We start from the raw sequence: 13,032 nt of genomic DNA, 5'->3' as shown, positions 1-13,032 counted from the left end.
GCGAGTGCTGCCTTCGCTCGGGCTGTTTCCACAGCTGCGGGAATCTTGCGCATGGGCGATCCAGCTGCCCATTTCCCCACGGATCATCTGCTGGAGGTTCTCCATCAGGGCTCTGGTGGACGGGAGCTGCTTCTTCCCTTCGAGGCTGCGCTCCACAATTCTCTTTTGGGGGCCTGGGGACGTCCTGCCACAGGGGACCCGGTGACCCAGCCTCTTCTGCACCGCCCCCGTCCTGCTCCACATGATCCTGTTTGTCTTTCCCTCCACCCTTCTTCCAGGGTCCCTCTTTTACAGACTGCCTTTCCCTCCTTGCCCTCGGTGTTGTCTCCCCCGTCACGGGAGGCCCGCTGGTTAGATTCCTGGGGACACAACATCTTCGCCTTCTCCAGTGCTGCTTTGGGGGCCCTTAACACTCTGTGCGTTGGCCAGAGCCACTTCTTGCTTATGGGATTTGGCGGAGTCCCTTATGTCTTCCGCTTTGCAGGACGGTGCCTGTGTTGATCTGCGCACCATGTGTTGGATGTCCGGGAACTAGTGGCGTTTATTCTTCACTAGGCTCTGGAAGTTTCGGAGGTGCTTGGACGTACCATGGCTACTTCGGTGGCCCTTCGTCGCCATGCCTGGCTACGGGATAGTGTTTTCCCTGCAAACGTTAGAGAACGGCTGCTTGACCTCCCCTTTGATGGCGCTCTGTTGTTTCACGTGCCTGTGGATTCTGCCATTCAGAGGTTTCTTGCGGGGTTTCGCCCTCCTCCTCCTCCTCCCCCTCCCCCTCCCCCTCAGTGACCTAACTGTCGGTCTGTGTTTTGCAAAGTGTTCTTCCGTTGTTTTCCTGGGGCCTTGTAACGGGTAGCCCAGGTTGTGTGTTCTATATGGTTGATGTGCCTTTGGGGTCCTTTTGTTGGGCCCTTGGTGCTGCTGGTCTGGCCCTTTATTGACTTGTGTTGGCCGTTGGTAACCCGGTAGGCCCTGAGATTAGGCCTTCGGCGTCTTCTTTATTGGCTGCTTGGTAAGCCGTCTGTGGGTTTTTTCTGCAGGTCTTTGTTTTGTCCTCTGCTGCGGACTTTGTTTCCTAAGAGGAGTTCCCATAGTTCTTGGGACGTAACTTACCCTATGTGGGGTACTGGTAGCGATTATATAGCTCTGTCCTGTGCTGGGGAGGTGTGGTCCCCTTTTAGGGATCCTTGCTCTCCGTGGTGTCACGGTATGTCGCAGGTGCGATCTTCTTGCCACTTGTCTTGGTGCAGCTTGCGCTGGGACCGTCCTTGTCACAGCGTCGCTCAGCCGGTCTGGCCTGCGGTCTGCGGCATCGTGTTATGGCGGTTCGGCGTTTTTGTCATGTGTTTTGGCTTGCTCCTCTGTCTGCTGCCCCAGAGGTTTTGGACTTCCTTGGCTTCTGTTTTCTGGTGGCCGTCCTTCGGCCCGTCCTCTTTCTCTCTCTTTTTCTTTCTTTTCTGCCGGTCTCCTCCCCTTGTTCGCGGGTCAGTGGGATCCTGAGCCGGCCCCTTCCTTGGGGTGTGGCCCTTCCTGGCCTCTGCTTTCGGCTGCCGTCTGCCTTGTTCTGGGTGCGCTGTTCCGTGGTGTTGCTGATGGCGCTTGCCCGGCAGACTTGCTTGTTCTACTTCACCGCTGTGCTCTTTGACATATTCCCTTGTGTCCCTGCCGCTGGTTCCGCTGGGGCTTTGCGCAACGGTGCTTTTCTTCTTCCGCCTGTGCTGTTGGTGTTGGAACCGTTCCGGCCCTGCCCGCTGCTTGTGGCCAAGGTGTATTCAGCTCTTTTCTATCTTTGGGGTTTGAGGTGGCCCTTGTGATCCTTGAGGCTTTTGGGGGGCTGTCTTCCCCTGTGGGGTGTTGGGCGCTCTCCTTTGGTTGGCTTAGGATCTCCTGGTCCTTTCCTTCTTGTCCTTGTGACATGTCCCCTTCTGGGGCCCAGGGTCTCGCCTGGTGGGGAGGCTCTCTCGCAGCCCCTCCTCCCTTCTGGGTATGGCTTGGGTATCTATTTTACGTTAAAGAATCTGCGGCTAGTAGTCTCTATCAGATGGACAAGTTACTTACCTTCGGTAACGATGTATCTGGTAGAGACGATTCTAGTCGCAGATTCCTTCACGACCCGCCCTTCCTTCCCGTTCTGCGAGGACCCTCAGCTTTGTTTTCTGCGCGCGCCTCCCTCTGGGTGGTTTGTCTTCTGTGGGGTTCCTTTTCGTTTTCTTTCAGTCAGGCTCCCTCCAGCTGGTTTCTCTCCAGTGTAAGGGCCTGTTTTTGCTCTTTTTTCCCTTTGTTGTTAGTTTCTGATCCCCTTGCGGACTGCTACATTGGGGGTTCTTTTGCCTGTCCTTGGCCCCCAGCTCCTTTCAGAGGCTATGGCCCTCCTTGACTGTGTAGTCTGGGGGTGGATGGCTGTTGCTCCTCTGTTCTGGGCTTGTGGCCCTTCGCTGTGTGGTCTGTGATTGCCGTCTTTCTCTTCTGGTACCTCCAATGCTTGTGCCTCCAGACTGGCTATCACCTTGGCTTGTGTGGTGGTTCCACGGGGTGGTGCTTTACGCCTTCCCTGCTGTGGTTTTGGTGTTGTGGCCTTCTGATACTTGGTACTGCCTGGTACTCTCACCTTGGCGTGCACAGTTGTTCCTCAGAGGTGCTCTGCTCTTTCCCTGCTTTGGCTCTCCTGTTGTAGCCCCCTGGCGCCTCAGTGCCACCAGGTGCTGTTCCTCACCTTTTGTCTCTATTCTTGTTTCTCTGGTTTTTTCGCACACTGTTCCCATGTTCTCCTCAGTTTTGCGGGTGATGGCTCCGCGTTGTGGCGCGGAAAAGTTCTCCGAAGCAAACTGACGTCAGCGCGCTGGGGTGGGGCTTATGTGACCTCGCTTACGTCGCGTCCGCGGAGGATGTCGGGGCAGAGTCGCGAGGTACCGCCCCCCGGCGCGCAGAGATGCCGGGCAAGAAAGTTTTCCGGGTCCAGTCTCACGCCTGGGAATAATTCTACATTAAGGAATCTGTGGCTATAATTGTCTCTACCAGATAAATCGTTACCAAAGATAAGTAACTTGTACTTCAAGAGCTTCCACGCTTCACCCTGATCCCCGCATGCCAGCAGACGGTCCATCAATAAATCATGATGTAACGTATCAAAGGCTGCCGACAGGTCCAGCAGAGCCAGGGTGGCCTTACCTCCCCTATCCAGGACTTCCCTGATCTCTACTGTAGATTTTATAAGGGCAGACTCAGTACTGTGACCTTCTCTGCGCACGTATTGAGTAGGGTCTAAAACTTGGTTTTCACGTAGAAAGGCACTGAGTTGCAGATTCATCGTCCTCTCGATCATTTTTGCTGCTAGTGGTAGGCGAGAAATGGGTCAAATTCTTGGGGTTTAGACTAGGTTTCTTTAGCAAAGGTAGTATTGAAGCCACCTTCCATAGTCTAGGGAAGTGCCCTGCTTCAAAAATTGCATTGAATAGGGAGTTAAGTGCGAGGGCGACGGGTGCCGGGGTGCGTTTGATCACTGAGACAGGACAGGTATCAAAGGGGGAGCCTGATCTTGCTGACATGAGGAGCCTCTCGGTATCGGTTAAAGATAGAGCGGCTATTTTGTCAAAGACAGGGGGAGGGTACATGACTGACCTCCTTCCCTCCAATAAAACTCCAGTCTCTGCAGAATTTGGGAGATTAAAAGCCAAAAAGATGAGCACCTTATTCAGGAAGAACCTAGCGATGTCCTTGCATAGTTCCTGACTTGACTGAATTTTGCTGGTCAAGGGGAGGCCAAACTTGATACAGTTTTAAAAAGTTCTTTAGCAGACTATTTTGCTAGGCTAATGAAAAATTTCCTAGCTAACGTAACGGAAAGTTTCAATTCTATTAAGGACTCTGAGGCGAGGATTATGCTCTTCTTTCTCCACTTTATTCACAGCAGTCATTCAAAGATGGACAAACCACTATTCCCATGAACCATAGGGAATATAACACAAAACAATAGAGAGTCCCAGGATAGACAGTCCTCTTGCAATGCACCAATCATGGGGCTCCTAGGAGTATGTAGTCCTCTGTCCCTCTTCACTCTCCCTCTTTCGTCGCTCTAAGCCAGCCAGTCCAAATCTTCAGGAGTCTTGTTTGCCAGCGTCGTCTGCAGGAGCAAAGCACAATGTAAGCGACAGCGATGGCTAAGGTTTAATCCTGACAGGGAGGGAAGATCATAGCACATGAGCAAAATCCACAGAACAGATTCCTGAACCACGTAACGGAATCACCAAAGAACAACCTATTACTTACCCTAATACGAGGGCGGGTTACAGACCTGAAACGGGTACCCTGGGTGGGATAATCCTCGCATCCGAGTCCTTAATAGAATTGAAACATTCCGTTACGTTAGCTAGGAAATTTTTCATTCTATGTCAGGACCGTAGGCGAGGATTATGCGCGTTTAAACCTTGCTCACAACCAAGTGTGCCATGTCCAGCACCGGCTTAAAATAAAACCGTTTAAAGGTGGATTCGGAAAACCAGTCTGCTGCGTTCAGAATGTCTTTCAGGTGAGCTACCAGGGCAAACACTTTAGAAGCCATGGCCCCTCTGGCCAAATGGGCACCAAAATTCCGCAGATCAATTCCGGCCTCCTGCATCACCCAACGGACCCAACTGGCGATCGTGGGGGCGGAGACAGCCCTATAAGGCTTCTTTAAAGCGATAAACAACTGCCGTTCACCTGGGGGACGGAACTCCTCAGACATCTCTTCTTAAGCCTTGCGGCAAGCAACGACCCACAACTTAGGAGAGTCCAGGAAAGCCGGGTAAGAAACGGATGTCGTTCCACATTTCGTCCATCGCCGGATCGTGAAGGTCACACTGGAGGGAGAATAGATCCTTCCTGAGACGTCCAGGGCTCGCACATTCGAAACGCGCCTGCAAGATATGAAACAGAGGTGCATGGCCAGCTTGGCCGAGAGCTCCTTCCTCGCCAAGAATCTGTTAGGTTGCCATGATAAGAACTAGTTAAGACCTTGATTCACGTTCCACAACTGAGAGTAACGAGGTTCGGGAGGCAAGGAAAGTCGGATGCCCCGAAGAAGCCGACAGACCAAGGGGTGTTCGCCCACAGGGGAGCCCTCTACCATGGGGTGACCGGCTGAAATGGCAGACCAGAAGGTGTTAATGGTTCTGTAAGCCAAACCCTCTTCCGCCAAGGTCGCCAAGAAATTCAGTACGGCCGTTACATCTGCTGCCACGGGATTAAAACTCTGTTGCAGACACCAGCGAACCCATTGTCTCCACGTAGAGCGATGCCGCTTGAGGGTACTATCGGCCCAGGCCTTGGACATGAATTTCTCAGCCGCTCCCGAACGGCCTGGGACCGCCCATCGTCCCCTGTAATATGCCACGCCATCAGAGCCAGGGAGCACTGAATGATGAGCGGATGGGGAACTTCGTCCGGACTGAGCAGAAGAGTTGGAAACCGGGGGAGTGGGATTGGAAAATCCCAAGAAAGTTCCAGAAGAACCGGAAACCAGACTTGAGACCTCCAGATGGGCGAAATCAGCACTATGTCCGCCTGCTGGCGACGAACCTGGGCTGAGACTCTCATTAACATGGCAAACGGAGGAAAGGCATACCCTGCCTCCTCCGTCCAATCCTGCAGGTAGGCATCCGTGGCCGCCGCCAACGGATCCGGCCTCCAACTGAAGAATCGGGAAAATTAAAAGTCCAGACGGGAGGCGAAGAGGTCCATCGAGAATGGGCCCCAGACGCTCTGGAGGTCCGCGAAAACCCCCGGATGAAGCCTCCATTGGCTCATGTCGTGGGAATGGCGCGAGTGGAAATCCGCCACCTGATTGTCGAGGCCCGGAAGATACTCTGCCGTGACCGAGACATGGTGATTGAGGCAATACTGCCAGTAATTCGCCGCCAAGTCCGCTAGAGCGCGCAAACTTGTGCCTACAAGATGGTTTATGTACCGGACTGCTGATATGTTGTCCATTTTGAGGAGAACACAGGACCAGACCGACTCCTTGGTCCAACACTTGATCACAAAAGAGCCCGCCAAGAGATCCAGACAATTGATATGAAGCTGTTGGTCCTGCGGAGACCACTCACTTCCGGTAGTGAACTCTCCACACCACGCGCCCCAGCCGGATCTGCTGGCGTCTGACTCGATAACTATATCGGGCGCGGAACCGAAAATCGCTCGTCCTTTCCAGGCCTTCATATTGGCCAGCCACCATTGGAGCTTCTCCCTGGCGTCGGCGGAGAGGGCGACCTTTTGCGAGTAACAAAGGCCCCTGCGAAGGTGAAGAGCCTTGAGGCGCTGGAGAGCCCTGTAATGCAGAGGGCCCGGAAAAATCGCCTGGATGGACGCTGAGAGAAGCCCCACGATCCTGGCAAGTTGACGGAGAGACAAGCGGGATTGAGCGAGGGCTCTCCGGATCTCGTGGCGAATCTTCGTCATCTTCCGAGAAGGGAGGTTGAGGGTGGACTCCACGGAGTCTATTACAAATCCCAAAAACACCACCTTTTGAGCGAGCACCAACGTGGATTTTGCTTCGTTGACCACGAAGCCCAAGCTCTGAAGGAGGTTGACCGCCGTCTGCAACTGCACTGATAGGACCCAGGGACATTGAGCCATCAACACGATGTCGTCCAGGTATACGATCAGGCGCATGCCGGACGCCCGCAGACGTTCGATCACTGGGCGCAGGACCTTGGTGAAACACCAGGGCGCGGAGGAGAGGCCGAAGGGCAGAGCGATAAACTCGTGCACCCTGTCCCGCCAGAGGAATTGAAGGAACCGCCTGTGTGGGGGTAAAATGGGTATCGTAAGATAGGCGTCCTTCGAGTCGAGGGGCGCCATCCAATCGCCGGGTCTGAAGAGGTCGCGCCGCAGATGGATTCCCTCCATCTTGAAGTGGCGGTACACCAGCCTCCCATTAAACTCTCGCAGGTTGATGACCGGACGCTGCGTACCATCCGTCTTGTCCACCAAAAAGAGGTTGCTGAGAAAACCTCTGAGATGCGGAACGGACTCCACAATCGCTTCTTTGTCGAGAAGAGAGGAGACCTCTTGGTCGACCAGAGCGGCGTCAGAGGCCAAGAAGGAGAGAGGGAGTGGTGGAAGGGGTTGTGAAGGATCCTCGTGAAACTCTATATGAAATCACTGGACGTTCTGCAGGACCCAGGGGTCTCCGGTGACAGAAGTCTAGGCCTGGAAAAAATGCGCCAGACGGCCCCCCCACTTATAGAAGGGAAGAAGGGAGAACACTCACCGGAAGAGTTGGAGGCTCCACCGCCTCGGCCTTTCCCACGACGTCCTCTGGTCGGGTAGAAATTGCCGAATCTGGCTTGATCTTGGTACTGACCGCCTCCAGAGCCTGGCCCCCTGCCCTGATTTGGCCGGCCGGATGAGCGGCCCCTACCTCGTCCGGCCCCCCCGGAAAACCCGAGGGCGGAAGACCTTGTGGATCGAGGATTGGGCCTTATCCAGCGACGTGAAAGTATTCATGAACTTGCCTAATTCCTTGATGAAGGGCTCCCCGAAAAGACCCCCATTGGGCCATGGAGCCAGCCTCCGAATCGGCTAAATCCCCGAGCTTGGGGTCAACCTTGATAAGTAAGCTCCTGCGCCTTTCCGTGGAAAGCGCGCAGTTGGCATTCCTGAGGAAGAACACCACGCGTTGGGCCCAGGCGTAGAGGGTCTCTGGAGAAATAAGGTACCCTGACTGTTTAGCCTCCTCGGCCATATCTAGAATCTTAGTAATGGGGCCGAGGATATCAAGGAGATTGTCCTGACAAACCCGCCAGGACCTATCAATACCCTTCTTGGGGTCTTTTACAAACTTTTGGAGAAAGGTGGCCATGTGCGGGTCAATCTCCGGGGTAGCTGCCACCTTTCCCTCCAACGTAGGACGGGGGCACTCCGCCCTCAGACACCTCCTGGCTGTGGCGTCTAACAGCCGGCGGATCGTACTAGCCACATACTGGGCTACTTTCTCAGAGGGGGCCCAGTCCGAGGACCGGGGGTGCAGTACATCATCGGGATCGAGCATGTCCGAAGAAAGGTTCTGCGAGTCAGAAGGTGGGTCAGGACGGGCGGGGCGCCAGGGACGGGAAGGACCAGGCTTGTCATCCACATCCCCTGTATCGCCGTCCCCCGGGGCATTAAAGGCACCTGTGCGGGCTTGCTCGCCAAAAACGCCTGCTTAAGGCGGGCGAAAGCATCCAAATCCACCCCGGAATCCCTAGGGCGCTTAGCCGGTGGGGCCTGGGAGTCGGAGGGGGTGACGCCGTCGCCGGAAAAAGGAGCAGGAAGGTTATGGGAAGCCTTAGCCAATTGTGCGCAAGCATGCTCAATACGGCGAGACAGGCGATCCTCCAAGGGAACCATGGCCTGCTCCACTTTCCTGTAGATGGAATCGTCCACTGTGTTATGAAAATCATCATCCCGCTGGAGGGACGTGAGGTGGTCCTCCTCCCACTGATCATCCTGGTAGGGCTCTTCCTGATACTCTTCCATTAGGGCAGGAAGCTGGGGCGCCACACAGTTAAGTGGGTAACTGGTGAGGGGTAGCCTCAACTGTTAGGGAAGGGCTGGGTGTCAGCCTAATGTATGGCGAGCTGTGCCCGTGTGTATACTGGGCAGAAAACCCTTGGACAATCGGCCCTGGTGCAGTAAGTGTAAAGGACAGCCTGCCAGAAGAAGAAACTGTCCCAATACAGACTCCTGAAGGAGCGTTACAAAAAAGGCCTAAGCATACAGGCCCCCCAAGAAGGCAAACAACCAACCAGCAACACTGCCTAATGGCAGGTACAGACTCGCTGCACACGAGTGTTCACGGGGCTGTAAATGAGCGAAACACTGCCTAAAAGGCAGTTATACCGACCACAACAGGGTGTGCTGGCAGGCAAGGCTCTAGCGATCGTCCACATCTCCGTTCAGCAATGCGCGGAATGCCGGAGACACGGACGAACGAGAGAACGCGTCTGGGCGCCCTCTGGCGGCGGGAGGAAGGCACCGCGAGCCCACACCACTAAGGTAACGGCTGTTAGGGAGTGTGAAGGCTCCCACGGCCGAGCAAGGGACCGAGTAGCGGTCGCCTTGCCGAAACAGTGAAAAAACTGTGGAAATCAACAGCTAATGTAGGCTGAAGCACAACACGCGTCGTGCTTAGCGCATATATACAATAACCCTGAAATGGAACACAGGCCCAAGACAGGCCACCAAAACAGCGCGTAATTAAAATTCAGAGAACAAATGAAAGAGAAAGCTCTGAAACAGCAAAGCACATGACCAACACTGCTAGCAGCACTGCAAGTGATAAAATCACATAGGAAAACACTGCACAGAAACCCACACAGCATGTATGAGGAGAAAACAAAAGCGACACTTATCTTGGCTGCAGCAGCGAAACAAAAGGGAGAGTGAAGAGGGACGGAGGACTACATTCTCCTGGGAGCCCCGTATTTGGTGCATTGCAAGAGCACTGTCTATCCTTGTTTTGTGTTCTATTCCCTATGGTTCATGGGAATAGTGGTTTGTTTATCTTTGAATGGCTGCTGTGAATAAAGTGGAGAAAGAAGAGCATAATCCTCGCATCCGGTCCTGACATAGAATTCGATTTGCGAAGAATGTTTTCTTAGCATTAAATAACAGTAGCTTGTAGGAAGCAAGACTTTGTTTATAGATCATTTTATCTGCTACCTCGTATTTTTTCCTCCAATACCACTCCAAGGATTTGCAGGTGAGTTTGTTTTCTCAGTTCCTCCATATGCCAGGGAGCCGTTGGGTGGTATCTCTTGGGAAACCGCACTTTTACTGGGGCTAATTTATTACATGCTGTTTCCACCCAATTAGTGTAATAGGTGGCCGCCTCTTCAATTCCTGTGGGTAACTAACCAGCAGTTGCTGTAAGCGCGTCTTCTAATTCAGCGCCCTCAATTTAGTTCCATGCCCTGCTTTCAATCTGACTCTTGTTTCCCCCCCCCCCCCCCCCCCCCCCCCCGACAACACATTGAACGGGAAGGGTCAGTTCAAATAGTACAGCTGCATAATTAGTCCATGTGAGAGGCAGCATACCCGTACAGGTGAGTTGTGGATGGTTTGAAAAAGTACCGCCCAGAGTGTTTCCTGCTATGTGGGTGGGACCTGTCGCCTGTTGACTAAGGTCACTACTCTCCATCATGTCTAAAAGAGCCACTGTATCTGGTTCCGTGAGTGCTTCCAAATGATAGTTGAAATCTCCCATGATCGTAAAAGAGTTAGTACAGAGCCCCTCTTCCAGCAAATTGCCAATAGAGGCGAAGAAGGTGCTCCTGGGCCCTGGAGGTCTATATAGTAGAATGGCCTTAAACATGTGGCATTAGGATAGACTGAAGCTAAAGGAGAGTGCCTCACAGGCTGAGTTTGATGCTGCATAAAAGCCAGCCTTCAGTGAGTTGTGATAAATTATAGCTACAGCCCCCCCCCCCCTTTCCCTGAGTGGACTGTTTAAAGTGTGACAGAGAAACCCAGGAGGGGTAGCTTTAACAATGTCAGGGCCTGAGGCTTCGCCAGTCCATGCCTCTGTAATAAAAGCCAGTTTAATATCTCCTCCCTCAATCAGTGCCGCACACTCTATGCTGTGCTTCACTAGGGATCTGGCGTTGAGCAACATTCATTTTATCACTGTTTTCTTCAACTCCACACTTTTTACTTTTTTGTGGTTTATGAGAATAACAGTCTGATATATGAGACTGGGCAAAGTGCAGTTACAATTGGAGCCGGTGACCAGATGAGGTAGCTTGTTTCCGGTCCAGGGAAGGCATGGCTTGGCAGTTCGGGCTGGACTGTTCCCATGAGGCACAGGGTCAGACTGATTTGCATATGGCCATGTCTGAACTGGGGTGGCAGAGTGGGCTAAAGAACGGTGATGGATCAAACCCGGATCTGTTGACTGGGTGTGAGTGTTTGATTGGTTCTGATGCTCCGTCCATCACCACCCCCTTTTGTACCGCTTTGTTCGCCATAAGTTGGCAGGGTATGCTCAGACGTGAGTCCCTTGCTCACTCTGCCACTGGATTCAAGCAAGCCTGGCTGAAGACGGCTGAAATGCCAGAAACCGGTCCTAGGAAGCTTGTTTCCGGTCCAGGGAAGGCATGGCTTGGCAGTTCGGGCTGGACTGTTCCCATGAGGCACAGGGTCAGACTGATTTGCATATGGCCATGTCTGAACTGGGGTGGCAGAGTGGGCTAAAGAACGGTGATGGATCAAACCCGGATCTGTTGACTGGGTGTGAGTGTTTGATTGGTTCTGATGCTCCGTCCATCACCACCCCCTTTTGTACCGCTTTGTTCGCCATAAGTTGGCAGGGTATGCTCAGACGTGAGTCCCTTGCTCACTCTGCCACTGGATTCAAGCAAGCCTGGCTGAAGACGGCTGAAATGCCAGAAACCGGTCCTAGGAAGCTTGTTTCCGGTCCAGGGAAGGCATGGCTTGGCAGTTCGGGCTGGACTGTTCCCATGAGGCACAGGGTCAGACTGATTTGCATATGGCCATGTCTGAACTGGGGTGGCAGAGTGGGCTAAAGAACGGTGATGGATCAAACCCGGATCTGTTGACTGGGTGTGAGTGTTTGATTGGTTCTGATGCTCCGTCCATCACCACCCCCTTTTGTACCGCTTTGTTCGCCATAAGTTGGCAGGGTATGCTCAGACGTGAGTCCCTTGCTCACTCTGCCACTGGATTCAAGCAAGCCTGGCTGAAGACGGCTGAAATGCCAGAAACCGGTCCTAGGAAGCTTGTTTCCGGTCCAGGGAAGGCATGGCTTGGCAGTTCGGGCTGGACTGTTCCCATGAGGCACAGGGTCAGACTGATTTGCATATGGCCATGTCTGAACTGGGGTGGCAGAGTGGGCTAAAGAACGGTGATGGATCAAACCCGGATCTGTTGACTGGGTGTGAGTGTTTGATTGGTTCTGATGCTCCGTCCATCACCACCCCCTTTTGTACAGATGAGATGAGGGACTTGTATCAAATGTGAGACGCACACAGTCAGTGGTCTTACCAGTCGGCTTCAGATCCAATAGCTGCAACCTTGAGTAACTCACGATAGAGGTATCGTGTGGTTTGAAATGCACAGGAATGCTGGCGCTGAGCGTGACCCAAACGTGGATGGGCGCAGACAGGCTTGCCTTTGGCACACCTTTGCCTTTGGTAACGTAAAATAAGGTTAATGAATGCAAGAATAAATGTTTTTTTTTCCCCCCTGAGGTACTTTTCATCAGTGTGCATGTGGCACTTCATGAAATTACCAGTATTTGTAAAGCTCACAGCTACCTCCAAAGTGGTGTCCCGGTGCTGGGGGCCCTCGGGAAGATTAAGCGAGCTATTGCCCAGAGTCACATGGTGCTGGGCTAGCCTGCTGCCGGCACCGGGGATAGAACAGTGAACCCCGTAGTCCGGTGTCAGGCACCCTGGCCGCTGCGCCACACCTCTTCCACCCAAGCACTCTTCATCACTCAAGTGCTGGGTGTAGTTCACCATCCACACACATGAATATAAGTACTTTAAACGGTGAATAGGTGATCAATGTGCATATAGCTCATTAGTGCGTCTAGTGGAATGTAACTCAGAGGCTCCATGACCCAATGGAGGAGGGGGGCACATGTTTTGCTAAAGGAAAGGTTGCTCACTGTTTTTAATTCTGTCTGACCAAAGCAGTGAAATGTGTTTGGAGTTTTGCAGTGTTCCAGCTGTTTACTAATTAGTTTCAAAGCAAATCTAAGTTATTAGTTTCCTTTGTCTTCTTTCTGTACTTGCTCATTGTGATCTTTCTCTGACCATAATTGTTTTCTTTTTCCAGTCCAATTTTGTTTATTATGTTTTCAAGCTTTTGTTTTTCTTTCCTATTTTTGTTACTTTCCCTTACTTTCCTCTTCAGCTCTTTCTCCTCTTTCCATTTTATTAGTTTACCATTTCTGTTTACATTGTTTTATCCTTATTTTCACTCTTAAGTTCCGCACTTTATTTGACTCCTTTTCTATTCTTAATACTTGTTTTGATGTAACTGCCAGTTTCC

The 13,032-nt window shown here is 52.6% G+C and overlaps 1 protein-coding gene across 1 annotated transcript in view; it reads left to right on the top strand.

Annotated features, from left to right (window-relative positions):
* The window catches only part of SLC4A11 (solute carrier family 4 member 11), a 1,034,103-nt gene that overhangs the window by 552,529 nt on the left and 468,542 nt on the right, over nucleotides 1-13,032 (top strand). The window lies entirely within an intron of this gene.

The sequence above is a fragment of the Triturus cristatus genome, chromosome 2_2 (genome assembly GCF_964204655.1).
Source record: "Triturus cristatus chromosome 2_2, aTriCri1.1, whole genome shotgun sequence".
Taxonomy (NCBI): domain Eukaryota; kingdom Metazoa; phylum Chordata; class Amphibia; order Caudata; family Salamandridae; genus Triturus; species Triturus cristatus.
The sequence above is the reverse complement of the archived record's forward strand: the minus strand, read 5'-3'. Positions and strand labels throughout refer to the sequence as shown.